Here is a 6,000-nt window from a genome sequence, read left to right on the forward strand (position 1 = left end):
CAGGTGCTTGCCCAGAAGGGAAATGGAGACGAGGAAAGGGACAAGGGCTCACTGCACATGCGGGGCAGGTCAGGGACACTGGCACGGCCAGTCGCTCCCCGTTCCGCAGGTTTGCAGGACATCCAGAGGAGAGGCACCGCAGGCCACAGCCACGGGGGTCGGGACGTCCCGCACCGTCCCTGCGGCAGCAGAGGGGAGGGAGAGGAAAAGGGTGAGGCGTGAATGAGCATAAGCCCCAGACCTGTTCATTTCTATATGGAGAAAACCAGAAATCACGCCAGTGACAATGGTAGCTATCGCTGGCCAGATGCTGCCAAGAAGAAGAGGAATGATGCAACTTCTCTGCTCCCAGATTCTTGCCAGCTCTTAGTTCCTAATAGTGACATGTAGTATTCAGAGATGAAATATTTTGTTCTCTGTTATATGACTGAGCTTTGCATGGAAAGGGGGAAAAAAGAAAACCTGAACAAGATCCCCAGCATGGCAGGATACATTCACACTGAATTGTTGGATGACTTTACCTGGATGTATGTCAGAAGCTTGTCTCTTATCACTATTGTCTCTGAGGAGAAGCTTATTTCATATATACTGTAACTCTATTGAGTTGGTGGAATTGTATCAGGGATGATAAACTTGGCTGAAAATCTGTTTTGAACTTTTGATGATGATATTAAAAAAAACAATAACGACAACAAGAGATCTTGGCTCATGACGACTGTTGTTTGTGCCCCATGCTGTATGCTGCCTCGGGATTTAGAATAGGATCCTATTGTTATATTTCCAATAAACAAAGAGGCAGTTTCTCCTCCTGCCTTATTAGATAGTCTTTGTATGAATCGAGGAAAATAACATGTCTGTGTGAGATGGAGCATGGTGTAAGCGACGCTCCTTGGCCTGTCCTGGTGGAGACACGGCCTCCAGTGCATGCGAGGAGCCCGGTGAGGGACACACAGAGCCAAGTTAAAAATCCATGAATTCAGATAAATAAGTGTTGCTTTAATTTCCACTTCAGCACTCTGCACTCTACTGTGAACCATTTCCAGCAGTTTAAACTGAAGGGATGCAGGGATTAGAGTGAATCTGGCAGGGTTGGAAACCTCGAAGGAAGCCAGTTCAGCAGAAGTGGTGCTAAGGAGTGATCTCCAGTATTTCTACCAGGAAACATCCTCCCTTGTCTTATGATTAACACCACAGCCTGGATTCATGACACCTCACGTCACCCCTGCAATCTGCTGACCAAAGATACTCGTGATAGGAAAAACCTGAGGAGATGGAAAAATGGTTTAAATATTGATATTAGTAAATGGGAGCATTGTATTACCAGGTATGGAAACATGAAGGAGCTCTTAAGAAGAAGCACCTGTGCTTCAGGACCCTTGCTGCTGGATCTATCAGGAAACACCATCTGGGAATGGTAACTGATAAGTGACCCTTTCTGAGGTTTCCTCTGTCTTTTGGCCTAACCAGTGTGCAGTGCTAGGTACAGAGGCTGAACTGGATGAGTACGGCAAGCTCTGTCCTTCGGGTGTGGAGAGTCCAGGGCTCGGAGGGCTCCTGGGCACATGACAGCACACTGCACACAGTGCTGCTATCCCAAGAGTAAAACTCTGCCTTAAACGAGAAGGGCATCACTTCTAATATTCAACATTAGCTTTTTTCTCCACTTACTTAAGCCCCCCCCCCCCCCCCAGTTACTTTTTAATTAATAAACATTGGAAAAAGAAATTTTCTTTGCCAAAAATAAAAAAGTGCGAACTTCCACCACCTCTGTCAACATCAACAGTATCTGTGCACAGAAGTAAATTCTAGGTTAACCATTGTAATCAGAAAAGAAATACTCTGCACACAGACAGAAGTGATAAAGTAATTGATATCATCATTCTTTCAGCAATGCTTTGTTAGTTATTTCTCATTTTGTATTCATACATTTGATTTTTCCTGCCTAAGCACGGTATTTTGCATTTGTCCTCATTGAGTTTCAGCTTACAGATTTTGTCCCATTATCTAGATCAATTTGAATTCAGATCCTGTCCTCCATATTGTTTACAATACCTCCCAGCTTATAAAACTGTATTATCTTTACTATCATACAAATCAGTTATTAATGGACATGATGAACAAACCAGGCTCCTCTGTTCCCACTTGAAATGGCCTGTTTGGGAAGTGGTTTTTGCTCCTGCTTATGCATCCAAATTATGGTGATTTTTGTTTCTGCTCCTATTTTGCTCACATGCCCCTAATTTGATCATAAGACTGTCATGTAATACTGAGTACACAGTCTTTTTACAGTCAGGATATATCACATCTGCTTCTCCCTTGTCCACCAGGCCTGCTATTCTGTCAGAGGAGGAAATTAGATTGATTCGATGTGATTTGTTCTTGAGAAATCCATGCTGCCTCTTCCTTGTCATTTTATTATCTTCTAGGTGTTTATATTGATTATTTAATACTTTGTTCCAGTATCTTTCCAAGAAATAGGTTAGGCAGGCTGGTGGATAACTCCTGGGGCCTCTTTTTCTCCTTTTTAAAGCTAGGGCACTGTTTGTTTCTCCTGTCCCTTGGGGCCTGCCACCATCGCTTCTCAGAGATATTCACTAATGCTTTAGAAATTTCCTTGGCTGATTCACAAGTGCTCCAAGATGAATTCTATCAGCTCTGCTGACTTAAGGACATCCACACATTTCCACATGTTCTCTTCCCTTATTCTAGCCTGCATGTGCAGCTCCTTTCTAGCCCATGCACCAGGTGATGCTTTGTGTGAGGGAAGACATCATGATGGAGCAAAGCAGCATCTCTCCAAAACGAAGCCCAGACGCAGACAAAGTGCCTAGGCAGGGAGCTGGGAAGTCCTGGTCTCCACGGCACAGACATGGCCTAGCCGATCAGAACGAACCTCTGAGCTGCTTTACCCACACCTGCTCATTTCAATAAATGGTGCCTCTCACGCAGATCTGCAGAAAAAATAAGACCATGGTTTTGCAGCAATTATCTCTAAAACTCATGCTACTGAACAGGGATTATTTCCTGATCATGCGTTTGCTCATCTGAGCTGCAGAACACTATAGTAAGGCTACTGAATTATAAGATGGATTGTGAAACTCTCTAAAATGTTGGTTGTACACCCAAACTGGTCTCTGAGGACATCTATGACCCAGAGAAGAATTCAGACACATTCAAGGGTTTCTGGCAGTTTTGAACTTGCAAATGTAACTTTGAAAAGGAATTGGAGTATCAGAGCACAGACCATCTGCTGCACTGGGGACTTTGGTACTCTTCTCTTGCTGATTCAGTCATGGTCCAGATGATAGCTCATGTCCTTGGGCTGTTGTTTTGCCATGTCATGACCTGCAAGAAGGACCAGGCATTTTCTGCATCTTTATTTGGGTGCATTTTTGCCCAGGTCTGAACCCAGCTAACTCACACTAGAGCAGCTTTACAAATACGAGAGACCCCACTGGTGCCAAAGGCACAGGCACAGCCATGATGATATGAATGTTATGGGACGCTCCACATCTTTATTTGGGTAGTGCAGCTGGTTACACTAGACCACAGAGGCATTGGGGCATCTGACTTAAACATGAAAGTGTTAATTATCATTGGCCAGGCAGGTGGGGAGAGCATGGTGTAAGCTTGAAATTTCCAAGTAATTTATTTCATTTATTAATTATTAACTCTCAGACTGTTAGGAATACATTTACAAGGTCTGGGAATAAGAGTGGGCAAGATTAGATCATGCTCATACCTTTCACAACAATTCAGCTTTTTATTAAATTTCCGTCCAGGAGGAGACTTTATGCTGATGAAATTATTTGAGGAACTATTAAAAAGAACCATAAAAAACCAAATTACATTCAGTGCAGCAGAAAGAGGAGGTTTTATGAGATTTGTTAAAAAGCATTTATCACCTGGAAACACACCATAGTTAGCAAAATCCAGTTTGCTTTTAATTTAACTGCTCAAAAGTGACTGGATGAATTTTCATTAATACTTAAATCACCCAAAGCAATTACAGAGCATTACATAGACCTCATTAAGCTTCAGACCACTAGGGTGAGCCAGAATATAGCCAATGCCAACTGTTGTGTAGCGTGAAATGGAAACAACATATCAGATCATGAGATTCAGAACAAATAAGTCAAAATATGTGATTAGAGCTCATGCCCATCATCTCAGGACTAAGGTACTTCACCTTTCCCCTTACCCTACGGGCCAAGGGGCAGCACCCCTCCCTTGAAAGGCTGGCTCCACCTGTGATGAATGGTTGAAACGGCTCCTGCAAGTGTTTTGGAAATTCTGCCCTCTTTGTGCATAAGGCACATTGGCTGCCCAACATCACCCATTTCTTGCCCTGGGGCTCTCAAGGTGCTAAATCTTATTCTGTGTCTAGGAAGCTCTCTAATCTCATATGCAACTGTGCCAGAAAAAAATCTTTTAAAAGGTTTCAACACAGCTCTTAACTAAGAAAAGTTAATGTTGCCTAACTTGTGCAAGGGCAAAAATTCTACCCACTGAAGTGTCCCCTTTGTCACCTCAGTCTGGGGTGGACAAAGTGCTGTGCTAGAGGGGTTAATGTGAAGAGCAAATGAGGAACATTTCAGTTTAGATTTGGAGTCAACGGACCTGTGTAAGGGCATGTTTTTGCGGCTGGTGTAAGGAGCCTGGTTTGCCTGTGATCTGAGCCACTCAGCTGTAAGCCAGCTCCAATCTGGGATTTGCATTATGGCATTGAGTTGACACTGAGCCAGAACTTATACAGCCTGCTTTTGGCCAGTATGAGCACATGGCTGGCAGTCCCCTAATAAAGAATCAGCCTTGTCCACTGGCAGGATAAACTGTGCTAAACCAAGTTTGGGAAATAAAAGGAGAAACTCAGTGGTACTAAAAAAGTCAAGGCATGAATGCTTAGTAGTAAAGCCTGTATAAGTAACATTGAAGATCTAAGGGTATGAGTGAGACCAAGTTGGCAGAGAAAAGTAATAACTTTTATCAGATTGATATCATGGGGAAGGAAAGGCAGATGAACTCTTGGATGCGCAGTGGAAGTCTGGAAGAGAAAGAGCAAACTTAATGCTATGTACAGGTTGAGATCAGTGGCTCTAAGTTTAACTTAATCAGAAGGACAAGTGGAGAGAAAGGGTAGGTGGTGCACCTCTACCTCTGCATTCCCGGCTGCTCTGCAGGGCCACAGCTCCTCCCTGGACCTTGCAGAGCTGCTGGAAAGAGCCTTGTGAGCTGCATGTGTGTGTGAATGAGAGAGAGATGTTCTCCCTCTTGGCCACCTCCTGGCCCCTATGTTGTGTGATGTGATATTTATGTGTGTGGTGTGAGCGTGTGCTGCCGGGGGGCTGTCCTCCCCTGTTTTGTGACCCAGCACGGGTGTGTGACTTACTGTGGCAATGAGTGTTGGGGGCTTTGTCCCCTGCTGACATTAGGGCTGCATCTGAGCAGCTGCTTTTGAAAGACGGCTACCTCTCCTTAGACATCTGCCTGCCTGATTTCATGGGAAAAGGTGGCAGCAACAAATACAAAGCAATAAAAATACATGAAGTAAAACAGTGCCCCTTCCTCCTGATTTTTCCATGCTGGGTGTCTAGGTGATTTGTAATAATCTTCAGTGGAGAAAATCTATGAGTGCTTGCAATAGAGAACATTGCGAGGGACAGTGGGGCTCTCTCATTTAAGGAAAAACTTCTTGAAGTAGTTTGAAAAAACCTGCCAAATACTTGTGTATAGCATCACTGGATAAACAAACAGGGGTCTGCAGGCTAGCGCATTCAGCTGGGCATCATTTAGGTTAAATGGTCACATAATTCTCCCTCTTCACGTTCTTCCAACACCAGAAAACAAAGCTGCAGTTCGCTGTTATTTATCCCCTGCATTCATTGATGTCAGTCACTGAATAGCCCTTCAGGGGGTTTTACTGCCCTGAACAAACTGCAGAAAACGTGGTCTATTATCTCAGAGCAGGTTGAGCCCGTGGATACTGTGGGACAGTATTCC

Source organism: Ciconia boyciana, chromosome 9 (assembly GCF_034638445.1).
Source record: "Ciconia boyciana chromosome 9, ASM3463844v1, whole genome shotgun sequence".
Taxonomy (NCBI): domain Eukaryota; kingdom Metazoa; phylum Chordata; class Aves; order Ciconiiformes; family Ciconiidae; genus Ciconia; species Ciconia boyciana.